This window comes from Tamandua tetradactyla, chromosome 3 (genome assembly GCF_023851605.1).
Source record: "Tamandua tetradactyla isolate mTamTet1 chromosome 3, mTamTet1.pri, whole genome shotgun sequence".
In the NCBI taxonomy this organism is placed as follows: domain Eukaryota; kingdom Metazoa; phylum Chordata; class Mammalia; order Pilosa; family Myrmecophagidae; genus Tamandua; species Tamandua tetradactyla.
This window is the reverse complement of record NC_135329.1, coordinates 121,258,943-121,278,475: the sequence shown is the minus strand read 5'-3', so window position 1 is coordinate 121,278,475 and position 19,533 is coordinate 121,258,943. Positions and strand designations below refer to the sequence as shown.

The 19,533-nt window shown below is 38.2% G+C and overlaps 1 long non-coding RNA gene and 1 pseudogene across 1 annotated transcript in view; one reads left to right on the top strand and one right to left on the bottom strand.

Annotated features, from left to right (window-relative positions):
- Positions 1-19,533, top strand: part of LOC143677623 (uncharacterized) — a 104,792-nt gene that overhangs the window by 53,643 nt on the left and 31,616 nt on the right. The window lies entirely within an intron of this gene.
- On the bottom strand, positions 8,044-8,418 carry LOC143676787 (large ribosomal subunit protein eL22 pseudogene; annotated as a pseudogene).

Genomic DNA, 19,533 nt, shown 5'->3' with positions numbered 1-19,533 from the left:
ATGCTGACATGTCAAGATAGTAGGGGGTTTGGGTGATTTCTTTTCTCTTGAATTTTTCAATTTTATTATAAACATTTACACCATTCAAAAGTATAAAAATGAATCTATTAAAATAAAATATACATCTGGGCGGACCATGGTGGTTCAGCAGGCAAGAATGCTTGCCTGCTGTGCCAGAGGACCTGGGTTCGATTTCTGGTGCCTGCCCATGTAAAAAAGAAAAAAAAATAAAATAAAATATACATCTGCTTCTGACTATAATGGAAAGCTAATATCAAATACATTCTCTCACTGAGAACAGATATAAGTTGAATAAAATATGCAAATAGCTGTTTGAAGACATCAGAAAGCAGCCAAGCTGGCTAGGACTTGAGGGGCCAAGACAAAGAGAAGGAAAGCACATTGAGATAATTCTGAAATCCGATGCTAGTTTTCTCCTCTAGGTTTTTGCTAGTTTTAAGCAGGGTTGAGAGGCTGATTAGAAAGTTGTAACCCAAAATTTTCAGCTCTCTCTTGGGGCTAGGAAGAAAAAAACTGGAGTTCAGACCCCACCAAGGAGGAGGGGCCATGGTACATGCCTGACATGAGACTTTTGAAAGGTTAGACAATAATAATAAGGGCAAACCAGAACCAGACTAGCCCTCTCAAAGATTGAAGCCTAGACTCAAAGCATCTCAACTCATAATTGGATCTGCTTTTGGTCTAACTGCTTTTCAAAAGAAAACTAAATCCTCTCTGGAGTAAGCTAACATATTCAGAGCCTTTATAAATTTTCATACCTAATAGAAGGCATGATAGTTTGAAGCTGCATGTAACCTGGAAAAGATCATGCTTTTAAAGTTAATCCACTCCTGTGGGTGCAGACTTACTGTAGGAGAGCTTTTAGAATGGGTTTGTAAGAATTCGAGAGTTTTGCCACGCAAAGGAGGACTCCAAGAGATGTTCTCTCATGCAACATGCAAGGGGTTTATTTACCACACATGCGTGGGGCTCACTGAACACGCAGGAACAGAGAGCCCCTAGCCTGGGTTTGGGGAAGCTTTTTTTTTTTTAAAGGAAAGACAGAGAGAAGGAAGGAAGGATAGAAGGAAGGAAGGAAGGAAGAAAGGGAAACATCTTTAAACATTTTCTTGTTTTATTGTATTTTGTTTTTCCGTTTTTTGTTACATGGGCTGGGGCCGGGAATCGAACCGAGGTCCTCCGGCATAGCAGGCAAGCACTTTGCCCGCTGAGCCACCGCGGCCCGCCTGGGGAAGCTTTTTAAGGGGGAGGAGGAGGGGGTGGGGGTCGAGCATGGGTCACAGGTGTTGCTTCATGCAAGAAGCAGGTAACGATCATTTTTACAACAAGCATTTCTGGTGCAAGGAGTCATGGGGGTTGGGAGAGGCAGATAACCACCCCGGAAGGTCCCGAGTTGTTTTTCTTAGCCTGATGGGGCCCATAACTCTTTCCTTTACAATCCTTAACTCACACCAAATGCATAGTAGTGAATATAAAATGACACAAATCCTTTTGCTAGATATTTCTATCATTCAGAAGCTAAAATACATGTAAATAGCTAAATTAGGCAAGAAAAGTTAGCTACTGCTAAGTTTTATAAAATCCTTCTTTACATAAGAAAAGTTAGCTACTGTTAAGCTTTATAAAATCCTTCTTTACCTAAGAAAAGTTAGCTACTGTTAAGCTTTATAAAATCCTTCTTTACCTAAGAAAAGTTAGCTACTGTTAAGCTTTATAAAATCCTTCTTTACCTAAGAAAAGTTAGCTACTGTTAAGCTTTATAAAATCCTTCTTTACAGGTTATTCCAGTAGGTAGGTTTTAGTCCTCTTCCTGGAGTCCTTTTATAAGAGGTGAAATTCAGAGAAGCTAAGAGGGAAAGGCCAGAGAAGCCGAGAGAGAAAAGCCAGAGAGGCTGAGAAAGAAGGATACTCAGAAAACAAAGAGAAATCACAGAAAACAGACAGGAAGCCCACTGAAGCCAGAATCTGGAAGCAACAAAACCCAAGAGAGAGGGGAGACCAGCAGACCTTGCCATGTGTCTTGCCACATGACAGAAGAGTCCCAGATCTTTGGTAGCTGTGGATGCCTTGATTTGGACATTTTAAAGTCCTCAGAACTGTAAACTTGTAAGCTAATAAATCCCATTGTAAAAGCCAACCCATTTCTGGTATACTGCATTTCAGCAACTTAAGCAAACTAAAACATAAGGTAACTAGAAGTTTCTGTGCTGGCTTGAAAGGATGTATGTACCCTAGAAAAGCCATGCTTTAATCAAAATCCCATTTCATAAAGGCAGAATAATCCCCATTCAATAGTGTATGTTTGAATCTGTAATTAGATCATCTCCCTGGAGAGGTAACTCAATCAAGAGTGGTTGTTATGTTGGATTAGGTGAAGACATGTCTCCACCCATTTGGGTGGGTCTTGATTAGTTTACCGGAATCCTATAAAAGAGAAAACATTTTGGAGAATGTGAGATATTTCTGAGAGAGCATAAAATTACATAGCCACAAGAAGCAGAGAATCTACCAGTCAGTGACCTTTGGAGATGAAGAAGGAAAATGCCTCCTGGGGAGTTTCATGAAACAGGAAACCAGGACAGAAAGCCAGCAGATGATGCCGTGTTCACCATGAACATTTCCACATGAAGGAGAAACCCTGACCGTGTTCGCCATGTGCCTTCTCACTTGAGAGAGAAACGCTGAACTTCATCAGCCTTCTTGAACCCAAGGTATCTTTCCCTGGATGACTTAGATTGGACATTTCTATAGACTTGCTTTAATTGGGACATTTTTTCAACCTTAGAACTGTAAACTAGCAACTTATTAAACTCCCCTTTTTAAAGCTGTTCTGTTTTTGGTATATTGCATTCCAGCAGCTAGCAAACTAGAACAGTTTCTAAGGTCCCTTCTCGTTTTTAAGAAGAATGTTGTGGATACTCTTCTCTTATTCTTATGGTTATTTTTTTTCTAACTTGGCTTTTTTGTTTTTCTAATGGTGGCCTCATGCTTTTATAATTCTTTACCATCTCTCCTCTGGTGATCTCATCAATATTCAAAGGCTGACTGCACTTATGATAATTCTTGTTTTGTTGAAGAAGATACTCTAAAATGCACCACCTCTACCCCCCACCCCCCCACCCCGACTCCCACCCCAGGTCACTTCCTTTTCCGTGGACTGGAATTTGACCTGCATACATAAAGTAAATTCCATTTTCTAGCCTGCTAAATTTGCTTCTTATGCTTGGTAAGGCAGTATATTGTTCAGTAGAACAGATTCTGGACCAGGAGTTTTATTCCCAGGTCTGTTTCAGTCTCTCTGAAGAGAGACATAACCAAGCCATCAAAGCACGGTTTCCTACTGAGCCCAGATGTAGATGTAGCTTTAGAATCTTTCTTAGCATCACTTTCAAAGCAGCTAATACCAAATGATTGCTATGTGCTATGGGTTGAGTTGTGGTGAAGATATTTTAAAATCCTAAACCCCAGTACCTGTAAATATAACTGTATTTGGAAATAGGGTAATTGTAGGTTGACTTAGTTAAGGTAAAATGAGGTCTTACTGCACAAAAGGAAAAATATTAAACACAAAGTAATTAGAAAACTAATGCAAAATAATTAGAATATGCAAATTCATAAAGGCAGAAAGTATATTACAGGTTACCAGGGGTGGGGTTGTGGAGAGGGTATGGAAGTTATTGCTTAATGGGTACAGGGTTTCTGTTTGGGGGTTGGAAAATTTTCCAATGGATGGTGGTTATGTTAGCACAACATTGTGAGTGTAATTAATACTACAGAATCATAAATTTAAAAGTGGTTAAAATGGTTAATTTTATGTTTTATGTGTGTTGTTACAATAAAAATTTTAAAATAACCAATCCTATAGAACCATACAATACAAAGAGTGTTAATGTAAACTGTGGACTGTAATTAATAATATAATTCTACCCATTTAGCCTTGTTGTGTGCGTTCATAAAATATACTTCAGGGTATAGTGAGCATGTTGTGAGAGAGGTTGCCTGGCCCCCTGCAATCCTACTTCTCAATTAAAAAATTCCAACAATTTTGGTTAGTTAATTGTAAAACATGTACCATATTAATGCAAAATATTCATAATAGGAAAAATTGTATACATGTGAGGGTACGGTAACTCTACTTTCTACTTTTCTTTAAACCTACAACTTCTCTAAAAAAAAAATGAAGTCTTAAAAACCTGGGGGAAAAATAAAAGAGGTCATACTGGAGTAGTTTAGGTCTTTAATCCAAAATGACTGGTGTCTTTAAAAAAAGCGTAGAAGAGATGCAGATAGATGAAGGGAGATTGTCATGTGACGACAAAGGCCGCGATTGATATCTTGCAGCACCAAGTCTAGGCATGCTAAAGATTGCTGGCAAGTAATTCGAAGCTAGAAGGGCTAAGGAAAGATTTTTTCCTACCAGTTTCAGAGGGAGCATGACACCATGATTTTGGACTTCTAGCCTCCAGAACTGGGTGATAATAAATTCTGTTGTTTAAAGCCACTGAGTCTGTGGTATTTAGTCTCAGCAGCCCTAGGGAACTAAGACCACAATGAAAGCTGACACTGTCGATCCATGGAAAAGATGATCTCTGTACTTCTGACTCTAGAATTCTACAGTTGTATCCAGTAGTTGGTTTTCAATTGCTGTTTAGTACATCAGTGGGTAAAGATCATGAGGGACGGGTGAGAAACAGGAGAGAGTGGTCTGATTATAGTTATTTATGTATTTGTTTAACTTAAAATTGTGCCTACATATGGACACTTTTTCCCCTAAATTGTGCATCTGATCAGGTTTTTTGCTGTAATGTGCATCAGTTGTCACGTTAGTCAAAAGTCCACTTCGGACTTTTATAATCGAGAGCCTTTTGTGATATTGGACACAGCCAAACCCAGCCACTCTGCCCTCAAAGTGGTACCTCATCAAGCTTGACCAGCCATGATTTCTTTTCTGCTTTCTGCAGTTATATGCTAGCGCTTCCAATTGATTTACTCTGTATCCTTGGAATTATTCATCTAAATGATTTTAATTATCAGAAGCATGACTACAAGTGCATCTAATGTCAGCAATGATTTCAAAAGACTTTTGAAAATAGGAGGGGAAAGGCTTTGTTCTGTCAGATAGACAAAAGCCTTTTTACTGAACCAGTGTCTTTTTGTAGTGACTTATTGGTTTTCTGCAATTGCTTATAATAGACATGTAAGGTGTAAGCCAGTCACTAGCCTTTATAAAACCTCCAGCTTAAGTGTTTTTTTTTCCCTGAGAATTTCAGGTCATCTGCTATATAATAATTAGCCAAGGAATCTGGTCTTAAATGAGCCTAAATATGATATTTCTGTTTCTACTCAAGTTAGGGCTTCAATAAATTGGTAAACTGTGCAAGCAAATGGATTGGAGGTCAGAGTAGAATCATTTAGCACTAATATCTCTTCCTAATTTTATTGATCATATTTAAAAAGGTTAAAAATAACTTCTAGCTTGAGTTCTGAGTCTCACCAGGCAGGGCCTATACTCTCTAACAAGCCAGAAGCAGCTACAGAAGACTGACTGTCGTCCCTTAGCACCCCTTAGGGTTAAAGGGTGACAACTTTCTAAGGAGGAATTTGAGGCAGGCTAAAACAGGGAGAGGAGAGAGAGATAAACATGAAGGAGCTGTTGAACATGGATGCTTAATTAAGCTTAGCAGGCCCTGCATCAGGCAGCAACACTCTGCCCAGGAGCTACCCACTTAAGGTTTACACCTGACAGCAGCCAACCCATCGAAAGCGAGAGGACTCCCACCTGAATGAGTCATCTATGGAGAAGGGTGAAACCAGGGACCCACTCAAAAGCAGTCTCCGCCCTGGGGAGACTGGAGGGTAGAAGAGTGAGCCCTGAACAAGAAAGGGGAAGGGGGAATAAGTAAAGCTAATCTATAAAAGCAAATGTCCCCACATTGCCTATTGCCTTTTGCTCTCCATCTTTCTTGTTAGAGTGCCTGTATGCTCCTATACTCCTTTCTCTGATGTGTACTTAGTAAATTTCTTACCTACTTGCTCTAAAATAAAAACAAAAAACTTCTAGCCTGTTTTAAGAAATATGCTTTCCTGCAGCTATGCAGCTAGAACTTCCCCCACCCCCATGAAAAACACTACATATTTTGAATAAATAGAAAGCACATCAACAAGTTTGAATGATCAGCATGCTGTAAGAAGACAAAATTTCTTGTCTAAAAATCATGTATCTTTTGAATTTTGAAGATTGTAGACATCTAAAAAGGGATAGAGAAGCCCATCACTGACTTCTCTTTGTTTCTAAATTATTTCAGCATTCCAAAAGAGTTTTTCTAATGTGAAAATCCATCATTATCCCTAAAGGATTTTAGCTATTCCTGGAGTTGTAGATATATTTTGGAGATATGAGTCCAAGAGGAGGGAGGACTGCCTCTCCGCAGCTGGGCATGTAATCAGGCCTATTGTCCTCTTCTAGGCAGCAGGGGAAGGCTGGTGCAGGTGTACACAACCCATCTTTACCTGCTTTCACCCCTGTTGGGAGTGGCATTCTCTTTACAGTCTTCGAGGCCTGTGATCCACACTTCTCCCTCCAAACATGCACTTCTTTACAGTTTGGCTTCATACCTTGATGGCTTTATCAACTTGACTAAGACAAGTAGAATCACAAACTTAGGGTAATTCTGACTTCTAGGATTTGTTTTTCTGAGCCTGAGAAAGACATCAAATCTCAAATAGCCTATAAGCTACCATGAGAATTGATACACTTGCACCTTATTTTCCAGTTTGATTAGGAGAGAAACTTCAATATAGGGTTTTTTTTTCATCTTTTTATAGTGGAAATTATCAAATTTATACAATGTAAACACAGCAGTTTCAATGGATTCCTGTGTCAATGTAAACACAGTAGTTTTAATGGATTCCTGTGTATAACCAGAGCCCTGCTGACAATAGAGCCAGCCAAGTTCTGTTTCAGGTTCATGATCTTGTTGCAGAAAGAATTTAGAGACAAAAAAGGGCCAGTAGGAATAAGTAGCAAAGTCTATTAAAGAAAGAGAGAGAGGACAAGTTAAAGGGATAACGTGGACATGCTCAAGGGAGTCACGCCTTGAATGGCAGTGAGTTAGCTTGTAATATAAGGAAGTTTTTTTCAGTGATTTTCCATCTCAACTTTTGAATGTCAGGTATCTTCTTTGTTCTAGGAGGAGATAGCTATCAGAGCCTGTGGCTTGCCATCACATAGCTAGAATTTGTCTTTGGGCAGATGTTAAACAGTCTTTCTAATGCTATGCTTTCTGTCATTAACTGAGCCGAATTTTACAAGCTTTTATGGATTTTGGAGGTTTCGATGGTTTGGGGAAGTTTTGGGGCAGTCAGGGAAATTTCTGTCCCATAAAGTTTGCAGCTGTGCATTAACTCTTTTGGTGCTGGACAGAAGACCAGGGACCACAGCCTTGATACCCTATTCTATCCTGCCTCATGTGTACCTTATCTAGCTTCAACAACTGTGAACATCTATCACTCTTTTTCTCAGCTATACCTCCTTCTACTCTCTGCCCCCCAAACAATACTTTTTACAAACAAATAAAATGAATGTAGGATTTTAGAAAACTTTATTCTCTGAAACATTGACTATTGCTGTTCTAATTGGAGAGATAAGGCTTGAGCCATGTTTTATCTTGGCACTGTTATCTAAATCTATTGTGAAAAGAAACCCTTAGCAATATGTTATCAGTTGATATTTAAAGACAATTAACCTCACAATGTGACCCACTCCATAGATATTTAATGAGAGACCACTGTGTTCCAGCACTCTTTTAGGTACTGGGAAGGTAGCAAGATAAAAATGAACGAAACAACAGAAATTCTTGTCTTAATGGAGGAGTTTATATCCTGATGTGAAGTGTCTGTGTGTCTGTAAAAGACAGAAAGAGAGAGATAGAAAGAAAAGATACATATGGGGTTATGGGCAGGGCAAACAATACACAAAATATATAAATAAATTATATATATTCATATATAATAAGGTGAGGTTTAATGCTCACCTTCCTCCTTTTCTCCATCTTGGTTAATCTGGAAGCAATATTTATTAATAGTTTTCTTTGTTGATAGCAAATATGTGCAACCAGTCACATAAATTATTCTTCAAAAATTTTTTGGTGAGATATTTCAAACACTTTTTGGAAAAAGGCCTTTTTAAAAGAGTCGTATTTCTCTTGCTCCTTTCAATGTTTACAACCTCTCCAATGAGATTACCATCTTTCCCATTAATTTTGATTCTTTCTTGAAGAAACTGCTCAAAATTGGCAGAATCGATGATTCTGTCTTCTGAGTGGGTGCAGTCAAAGATGAACTTCAGAACCTCCTTCCTTTTTCCCCCATTGCCACAAGCTTTTTCATTGGCACCATGGTTGCAGTGAAGGCAGAAAGAGAGTTCTGCAAGCTACTAAGATACAAAGAGCCTGCTAGACTTGTTCTTATCTTAACCCAGATTCCTGTCATTGTGAAGCTACTGTAAAAAGATCTCTTGAAGCTGCTGTTTTAAATTAAGGTGTGGCTCAACTAAGTGATGCTGGGTTTTATCAGCTGACTGGAGACCTTGTAAAGAGAAGGAAATGGGTAGCCAGAGTCAGAGAAAGCTATGCAAAGGAGCCAGAAGTCAATGGAACCCATAAGAGAAAGGAGAGGCCACAGGTTGTGACTTAAGGCAGGGACACAAGCCAAGGAACCCCAAGGGTGACTGCTAGCCAGCACCAGAATGTTACATACTTTGGGGAGAAAGCATTAATTTACTGACACCTCAGTTTTGGACTTTTCCTAACCTCAAAACCATTAAGTAAGCTACTTGTTTAAGCCAAATCAGTTTGTGATATTTGTGATAGCAGCATTAGAAAACTAAGGCTGGCCCCCAAACAGGAAAGGGAGGCTATTTTGTTTGTTCCTTTTGTGTGTGTTGGGGGGGGAAGGTCAAAGGTGAGGCCCTGCACCGGGACCATTTATCCCTGGGGTAAAGGGGTTATGCGGCTAGTGCTGGCAGAGGGTGACCCCTGGCAAAGAACATCCCATGCCTCCAGTCCATGCCTCCAGCTGAGCCTGCTCCTCACGATCCCCTCCTGGTTCACCTGAGGAGAACCTGCTGATCCTTAGTTCTTAGAAAGAAACAGAGCAGAGACAAGGAGGTAGGGAATATGTAGTGTGTAATGTTTGAAGCCCCATGTTAAATAGAGGCCTCTGAGAGAGTCTCATTGGAAAGATGCTATCTGAGCGGGAGGCAAGGGAGCAAGTTGTGTAGAAGCATGAAGACTGTTGTAGACAGAGTAAATAATAAGTGCAAAGGACCAAAGATTCAAAGGGTCTGCTCAAAGAGTTGCAAGGAGGCTAGGATGGCAGAGGAGTGAGTGAGAGGGGGAGGAAACTAGAATGTGAGGTCAAAAAACGAAGACGAGGACTGGGGAGTGTTTAGGGACAGTGTGGGGAGGCTTTCATGGGGAAGCTGAGCATGAGCAGGCGGGTGTAATTGGCCAACAGTGTAAGCAAAGCTCTGGTCTGATCAGGCCATCTAAAAGAAGCAAAGATGAGACTGAGTCTGTAATTTTCACATAAGCCTTATTTCCTGAGGTAATTTGGAAACTATGTAAATTTTGTTCTTCAACTCTAATAGAAATGCTAATATCCTTGGTGCACTTATCTTTCCACCGAGTTGTTTTGTTCAACTCTTCCTTGTCCAGCTGAATTGTTTTTATTATCCTCCCTTCTTCCCAAATATTCTTAGACAAACCTAATTCCCAATACTCCTTCTTATTGATGGGTAATATTTGCCCAGAACCTTCAGTGAAGCATCACTAAGTTATTTAACTTATCAATTTTCCCATATAACCGTGAGAAGTTGTCTGCTGTGTGAATGACTACATGAGCTATTTTTATGCTTTATGTTATATATTTAAATGATGGGATATTTATTTGTACCACTAATCCCTTACAGACAAAACGGTTTTAGGAGGTTTCAGAGCTACTTTCAATGTCAGTAGAATCTGCTTTATATTATCATCATTTTTTCCAAAAAGTCAGATTTGAAAACAGTTGTTTTGCTTCTTGTCAAATACCAATGCAAAATGATTACTGATTTCTCCAATTATGGTTCAGTACTTGTCCTGGGGCTAATGCATTTCCTGTTTTTTTTTTTCTTAACAATGTGGTTTAGTGGTTATAAAAATGCCAATCAAGATATCAGCCAACCTCTCTCCAAAGTCTCTAGTATTGTAATGCTGTGTGCTGGCAATTCTTCAGGTTCCTTGTCTTGTATTTTTGCCCCCAGTTACATGGCAATATCTCACCTTTCATTTGCTTTTCCATTTTTTCTCTGACTTCTAGCTTCTGGCTACTCTTGTGTTTCTCTGACTTCTGGCTTCAGTTTCTTTTCTTAAGAAGGGCTCTAGTAAAATGTATTAAGACCTATCCTTTAAGTTGGCCACACCTTAACCAAAAATAACATCTTGATGAGGTCCTATTTACACATGAGTTCACAGCCACAGGAATGTAGATTAAGATTAAGAACATTCCTTTGCTAGGTTACATAATTCAGTCTTCCACACCGGCACACTGCTCTAAATTCCACCATCACATCTGCTAGGACTCTTACTGTGGCTAATGCATTTCCTTTTAAGGGTGGCTGAATGTGTCTGTTCAACTAACTGAGGTCACACAAAGAGGGGAGCAGGACAGGCACAATATGAATCATAATTTTCAGTCATTATACCCAAGTTCTTTTGGGTATTACATCAACAATTTAAGCTGGTATAAGTAGAGTGGAGGATTGAATGTCAACCTATGAAAGTCAATTGGACATTAGAGGAATGCAAAGAGTTAAGTTTATTTTTGGACAGCTTGCAAAAACTTGCTTAGCAGCTTTTATATATTTATTTTAAAAAGCATTTTTTTGTATTATTCAATTAAAAATGCAGATCGACTATCATTTGCCCACGACTACACTGTGTGCTGAAGATTCGAAAGAGTTTATGAAGCATGAGCTCTTGCCTATGAAATGATTTTAGAACAATACAGATAGTTTTCATTGACTCACTAAATATTTTTTGAGCATTCATGTGGTCAGGTATTCTGTAAACAAGTATGAAATAATCCTTTAGAGGGAATAGCTGCTGTTTTTTCTTTTGTATCAATTGTCTACATGCTCTGAGAGGTTCTAAGCAAATGGCAAATAAGCACAATAACTTCTGGCATTCGAGTCACTGAATTACAGACTAATGCTTTTTAATAAAGTAGGTAAGTGTCCTCCAGGTTAGCCGCACAAGAGTAAACAAAATATGAGTCAAACCCATATCCATGTCGTGGTTTTGAAATTAGCATTTTGAGCAGACAAAATGACTGCAAACCAATGGAAACTGATTATGGTATGAAATGGTCTGATAGAAGCTGTATTTTTTCAATGAAATGTGTCTCCATAGGACTTTGCATGGATAAAGGAGGATGGGTAGAATAAATGAAGAGAATGATGGCTTCCATTTGTTGAAGTTAAGTTTTTGTGTCAAAAATTTTTTTAGAAATTGAGTTCCCTCATTGTTTGGTGTTCTCAGTCTTTCATAGTTACTGATTTTTTGTGTTCACATTGTGGTTAACCTTGCCTTCTTTCACTAGAAAGAAATAAAAGTGAATTTTTCTTTCATTTATTCACTTTCACATACCCTTTCTTAATCATTATTCAAAAGAATTGTTCATGTAACTCTTGCCTCTTGGCTAACCCACCAGCCTTAGTAGTAAATAGTAAAGTACTTACTGCAAAGCTGGCTACCCACCACCTGTAGAGAGTTATAAAGATGATCCCTGAGCCCACAGTGTCAATTTAATATAGAGAGTCTTGCATAGCTGAAGCTCTTACTATCATGAGTAGAGGAAAAAAAGAGAAAATACATCACTGTGGAGTTGCTGATAAACTGAGGAACGTGCACAGACCACTCTTTTAATACACCTTGCCAACTGAGCTTTGAATTCTACACTGAATAATAAAGATCCTTATATAGGGAGTTGTGGCAGGACCCTCATTAGAAGTAGGAAAATGCAATAGCTGGATCAACATTGTAGCACTTTATTTAGCTGGTGGGAGAAGGAAATATAATCACTTTCTTTTCTTTCTTCTTGGGCTTTATCCTTGCTTAGCTTTTCATAGAAGGTTGTCTATTTATTTTAAAATAAAATTCATCAGATGTTTTTTCATTGCAAAAGTAATATATGCTCTTGATGAACAGAAAAATACAGAAAAACAGAAACAAGGGAAAAAGATACGCTTTGTCCCACCACCAAAAGAACCACTGTGTATACATTTTACTTTTTGCCTATGCATAATTTTAGCTTAATTGTCAGTTTGACACAGTTTGAGCATCCTGAATTTTCACTCAACATAATATTTTTTTTCTATTTTTTTTCCCGGCGAGTGACTCACTTTAAATGGCTTTATTCCATAGGGAATAGGTATTTGTTTTATGGATCTATTATTGTGCTATTCTTTCCATTTGTTTATTGTAAGTAATCAGTCCCTAGAGAACATCTGCCCCCATCACCCTCTGTTTTATTTGTTTCACATTTTATCCTTGGTGACCTTGGACTTATTTCTCTGTAGCAGACCCACACTTTTGCCCTGCTGCAGGTCCTCCACATCACTTAGCCTTTATCATTAGCTTGGATTAGTCTTTTATTAGGGATTTCTCTACTGTTCTTCCTCCTAATTGTTTATTTAAAAAACATCAAAGAGGGTCAGTGGCAAATAACATATAAACTGAAACAATGGAAGGGCTCAATCCGGGTTGTGTTCAGAAAAGCATGCGCAAGTTTGATGATTGTAGGAAGTCTGGTTTTTACCTCAAGTTTATATTTTGCTTACAGAGAACTTTCACCAGCTTTGAAGTGTGGCATGAATACATTTTGTAGGCTGGTAGAGAACACAGTAGAGAATTGTTGGTTGCAATGATCCAAATGTCTAAATTTCCATAACTGATGAAAAGGAAGTAAACAAATATTATATATGTAAGTTATTTTGATTGGGTCAAAGACAACTTTGAGTAGATCTTTTATGTTGGTTTACATAGCTTGAAAAAAAGTCCCAAATGCTTTCTGAAATCATGAACAATGCCTTTTAATAAACTGTATTTGGGCAGCACCCAGAATAGTCCCATATATGTTTACATGAGTGTTAGTTATTGGTTGGTGCACCCCAAGGTGCAGTGAAACACCTAGAGAAGGAATGTGCATGTGTTTGCATGAAACCAAAAGCAGAATTTAAATCTGAGCTTTTACTTTAGTCTATTCAGTGAGTTTCTTTGGGGTGGAAGAAGACTAAGAAATAACAAAAGTATAAGGAGAAGAAATATATTTTACCAGAATAGTAAGGTATTGTAATCCATATATTGAATAAGATGCTTTCTGTTTTCAAATCAAGAAATATGGAGTGTTGCCTTGAACTTTACAAGTCTTCTAAAAATGATTTTTCACCTAAGATGGTTATAGTGAGTTTGAACAAAAGCTAAATTTTACTTTCACAGATTTGAATAAAGAAAAATATGAATCGTCACGTATTACAGTGTTGAAACTAGATGGAAAAGCTATTCACGTTTATGAAAACAGCTCAGCTAAGACAAGAAACAGACATTAAAGGGCTATATGAAAGTTTCTGGTGTGAAATTCGAAAGATCATAACAATGAGAAAGCAATGTATTTTCCATCTACATCATTTGCCCCATCATAGAACTTGGCATTTGATAATTTTGCTTTGTTGAAACCTATGTCAAATATGGATCATTTTCAATAATTTCTTTGAGTTTTATCATTTGTTTTAGATAATGAGTTCATATAGAGATAAAGCTTAAGTGTTTTTCTAGTCTGGTTTGTCTGCAAAATGCAAGGCTTACAAGTGAGAAAATGTGGGAATTTTCTAATTTCAATCAGATCTTTTATTCATGGAAGTGTCCTAGTATTAGACAATTCCAGGTTTACTTATTACAGGCATAGACTCTGTAATTAAAGTTCTTTAAAGAAGCATGTAATGTATATTGTATTTGGGATGTTACATGAAATTATATTTGCTTATTTGAATGAAAGTCTGAGAAGTACAAATTCAGCAGCCATTGCTACCACTGATGAGAATTTTGGAAACTAAAGTTAGTAACTACAATAAAGCGTTCCATTAGGCAATACTAAATTGCTTTCCAAAATGCTTTATGTTATGTTGTTAAATGCATGTACACCAGAGTAATAGATTGTTTGCAAACCACGCTGCAGAAACAGGTGCTATTCCAATGTTAGATAAGATAATTGAGATGTTTAAATGAGTATGATATAAAATATATATTTGAAATGTGAATGTTGTATAATTCTCCTAAATCTAAAGGTGTGCTTATTTAGAATACAGTCAAATTAATTTTCTACATAGGAGAGGAACAGTAGCATAAATAATTTTTAAATGCACATAATTTAAGAAATATATTTACTTGACTTTGGAAGGTGTTATGTGATTTTTATTTTGATTGCAAATATATCCTCGTAATTGGTTCTTTTAAAATTAATATTAAATTCAAGTTTAATTCAGAGAGCATTCACCAGTTGTGGTAAAGTCTATTGGATTCTGTTATGGTAGGTTACTGTTTCAAAAAACATAAGGCAGGGCCATGGTGGCTGAGCATGCACAGTTCTCGCTTGCCTTGCAAGAGACCTGAGTTTGATTCCTGGTGCCTGCCCATGCAAAAAACAAACAACCAAAAAAAAAAAAAAAAAAAAAGCAAAAACCATCAGGTACATTTCTTCCAAATCCTTTTGTTTATTTAAAGTGAAGCGCCTTTATATCAGATAAACCTGGATTTTTTAAATTGTAGATTGAACAGCCCTGGGAAAGTTTTTATCTTCTTTTTTTAAATGTCAGTTTCTTCATCTGAAAATGGAGATAATATTAATATTTCTGAGTTGTTGCAAGAATTGAATAAAATAAAGGGTTTGGCACAAGTGCATGGTATGGAGAAAATGCTCAGAAATTGCAAGTTATTATTAGATGCTTGACAAATGTCAGCTTATTTTAATTCTCACCTTTTAACTCTGCTTGTCTAAATTCTATAGATTCTTTAAGACCCAGTTCAAATCCAGCCTCCTTTATGGATGATAATCCAATCAGTTGAAAGCTTTTAAGAAGGAGGAGACTCAATTTCAGTGCTTCTTCAGCCAGTGAAGAATTCAGCCACTCTCCTGTGGAGTTCGTCCAGACCCTTCACTGGAGCCATCAGCTTCACAGCCTGCCCTATGGATTTTGGACTCTTCCATTCCCGTGGTTGCATGAGACACCTTGATAAATCTCATGTTTACAGACCTCTCCTATCGGTTCTGTTTCTCTAGAGAACCCTGACTAACACAGATGATTCTCTGACAACTCCACATTTCTCTTCTTTTCTTAATTTAAATATTTTAAAATCAAATTGATAAACAAAATAACAAATAGTACAGAAAGGCAGGGCAAAGGATGGTATAAAGAACAGGGACAACACTAGTCTCCTTTCTTTCCGGGAGTATACTTGAAACTGCCATAAGTTACCTGTGCTCACATCCCTTTGGTCAGAATTGAGGTTTCATGGCCACACCAGCTGCAAGGGTACTTGGAGTTATCTTTATTATGGGAGACCATATCCTCTGGTAAACAGTCAACAAAAAGGAGTTACATATATTTGAGGGAAAACTGATAGTCTTTGAAAAGTTTGGGCATCTTAGAATCCTTTCTTTCCTAGGTCTCTTTCTTTTCCCTCCCCAGTGACTTTTTGTGTGATTTTATTTTTTCTAGTCCTTATTCTTCTCCAGAGATTCAGCTCTATATAAGAGTTGACTTTCAAATCCTTCTATGTTGTTCATTGCTGTCACGGTTAGGGACACGTGTCCACTTGGCCAAGTTGTGGTACCTGTTTGTCTGGTTGGGCAGGCACTGGCTTGTCTGTTGCGATGAAGACACTTCATGGGATTAGGTCGTGAGCATGTCAGCTGTATCCACAGCTGATTCCATTTGTAATCAGCCAAAGGGGAGTGTCTTCTGTGATTAGTGATGCTAAATCTGGTCGTGGGAAGCCTTTTAAGGAGGACTCAGAGGAGACAGGTTCCATTCCTGCTTTGGCTGGTGAGCCTCTCCTGTGGAGTTCATCCAGGCCATCCATCGGAGTCGTCGGCTTCGCAGCCTGCCCTGTGGATTTTAGATTCTGCGTTCCTGCGGTCGCGTGAGACACTTTTATAAATTTTATATTTGCAAGTGTTCCCCGTTGATTCTGTTTCTCTAGAGAACCCTAACTAACACAATTGCTTTAGGGCAGCTTGAACGAATATTCTAGAAGACAACAGAACTTTATTTTATTTAAGGAACTTGCCTTTCATCGAAAAACTTTGATGTCTTATTGTGAGAGATTGTATTGTTTGCCAGTATCTGCTTCCCCTCTCCCTAGGAAAGAATTACACTCTCCCTCCCCCGCTTGATTGACCACGTGACTTGCATCATTCAACAAAATGTGAAATTGATGTGTATCACTTTAGTAGAAAGTTTAGGAGACAGTTTTCGTTTCAAACACTCTCGTTTCCTCTGCCATGAGACTAGAATTCTTCCAAATAGTGCCTGCTCCTTCAGTCTGGGCACCAGAGTAAAGAAAATGGGGAGCAGAGATGCCTGCAAATGCCAGTGGACACCTAGCATGATTAGGGAATAGACCTTTGCGGCTGTGAGCCGCTCAGATCTTGGAGGCATTTAGCACCACAGCATAATCTTGTCTACCCTGACCAATATGGTTAATATGCTGAAAAATTTCTGCCTAGCTTTCTTTTTACCTAAAATCCCTCCACTCCACCCAGGGGGGAGTGATGAGTCAAGGATAAAAGGGGATGAAAGAAAAAGAAAACCCAATTCTGCCACATTCAGACTGTAATGTCACCAGCTGCTTATTTTACATTCTAATTTTCAAAATATACTTGACATTTTATTTTAGCATTTCTAATCATATATAAGGAAAATGTTAAGTGAGGTGATTATGGCAGAAAAACATGCCCCTCCCCCAGCGAATCTGTTTATATCTGATTTATGACTGCAAATATCTGTCTAGGAACAATGACAGAATAATGCCTTTAGTCAGAAATGAATGAACACATTTCTTAATTGTGTCTTTATTTATGTGTTTGACCTTCAAACTAATGGCATATTTGACTGAGAAACCTTGCCTTTAATATGGCCATCAGTATATAGGGCAGTTTTAATTTCCTGGCTGCTAAAACAAATAACAAGCAATGGGTTGGTTTAAACAACAGGAATTTATTGGTTCACAGTTTTGAGGTTAGATGTTCAAAATCATGATGTCTGCAAGGCAGTGCTTCCTCTCAGAAGACTGGGGTATTCTGGGGCTACCTTGATCCTTGATCCTTGCTTTTCTGTCACATGGCAATGGATATTGCAGCCTCTTCTGGCTTCTCTGAGTTCTGTTGTCTTCTAACTTATTCCTTTTGCTTTCTCTTGTATGTCTGAATTTCGTTCTGCTTATAAATGACTTCATTAACAGAATTATGATTCACCTTGATTCAGTTGGCCCACACCTTAACTGAAGTAGCTTCATCAAAGTTCTATTTGCAAGGCTTTACACTCACAAGAATGGATTAAGTCTAAGTACATGTTTTTCTGGGGTACATAGTTCCAAGCCACTACAATAACTATGCACTCAGTAATAAGTGAAAGTGTTGTTTCATTTCACAAATTAATTTGAACTTTACACTTTGTATATTCCATACCTGGAAGCTAAGTTCATCAGTATTTAAGTATCTAGCTTCAGGGTTCTGGCGTTATGGATCTTTGCCATCACTGCTACTGCTTTCTCCCTCCTTAAAGGCTTATTAGCATTTTAAGCAGTGAATTCTAGGCATGGAATTATTACAGGGCTTCTTATTATATGGTCCTCTTCAAACCTTACCTTACAAATATTTCTCATATGTTCACACTACTTATAAACTGCCAACCTTTTTCTCTCAGCCTCATTTCTGCATATGGGTCTGTTGGAGATTGAATCATGTCTCCTACAAAAGATATGTTCAGGTCCCAACCCTTGGTCCTGTTACTGTGAACTAATTTGTAAATAGGACTTTTGGCCATTATTAGTTAAGGTTTGCCCAAACTGAATGAGGGTGAAACTTAATCCAATTGGACACAGTAAAAGGAGATATAGGGAGTCACTAGAAGCTGAAAGCTAACAGAATCCAGAAGAAAAAGGTGAAAGCTGCCACATTCTTGCCATGTAATAGGAAAGCCAAGGACCCCCAAAGATTTCCAATAGTCAAGGGATTTTGAACTTTAGAGGAAGCAAGCCTTTTATTCTAGCTTCTGAAACCATGAGCCAATAAATTCCATTTGTTAAGCCGACCCATTTTATGGGATTTGTTTTAGCAGGTAGGAATCTAAAACAGGGTCAATACAATTTTAAATGAGAAGCAGAATAATTTCTCACCAAATAAGATTTAGAAGCTTCATGTAAACAAGGTAATATATTTAATTTTTTTTTTTTAATAAATAATTGTTCTTCAGAGTAGATGTGCTGTTGGTTTGTTCCAGGATATTCACTTACATGGAACTAGCCAGGTAATAGCTTGATGAAATATACCTTGCTCTTTATTTACCACTCCATCTGTGACATCTGGAACAGTACTTGGCACACAGGAGGGGCTCAATAAATATTTGCTGAGGGAATGAATGTTAGATCCCCCAGGGCTTTGAGACAAAGCTTCAGGTGACACTGAACCTCTTGATACTCTTCTTATAAAGACATGTATATGGGTTTCTCATTTAAATTTCCACCCATATTGTCCTTTAACATTATAAGATATCTCTGAGAACCAGCAGGAGTTACTTTTTAAAAAGTTATCGGTACATCCAAAAGAGTTTTGACCTTCAGATTCTTCACCCTAAGAAATTCAATGAGGCTGCTTTTGCTCAAAGCATTTTAGAAATCCCAGTTCTCCCACAGTAGGTAATCCCTCTGTAAGGCTGGTGTATTTATATTACAAGTGTTCACAGGTATCAGCTGCTGTGACTGGATGATATAATCTGCACCCTGCAGTGCCCCTTCTGCTAGTTGGTCTCCTACCCTAAGGCAACAAGAGTTGGTAGGCACAGTAATTGTTAATGAGTCTTAATTTGTTCAGCATCCAGTTGACTTTCTAGTGGTAAAAATCATGCACACAAATGTACTGAGTCCTGCAATTTCACGGTTACCAATTCTGTCTAAGAGGTGTCTTCCTGGTTTTCTGTCTTGAGGTGACATAGGCACTAGGGAAGCAATGCTTCATTAAAATTCCTGAATCTGTTACACCTTTTGCTAGAATAATGAAGCGAGTAACTATTGCAGGGCAGAAATGGTGCCCCAGAGTGTGGAAGGAGTTAATGCTTGGTTATTTTCTTGGTGATCTTGAGGGCACTCACTATTAAGGAGGCAGCAAACTGGGCGCTGGGGAGAAATTGGTTCATTT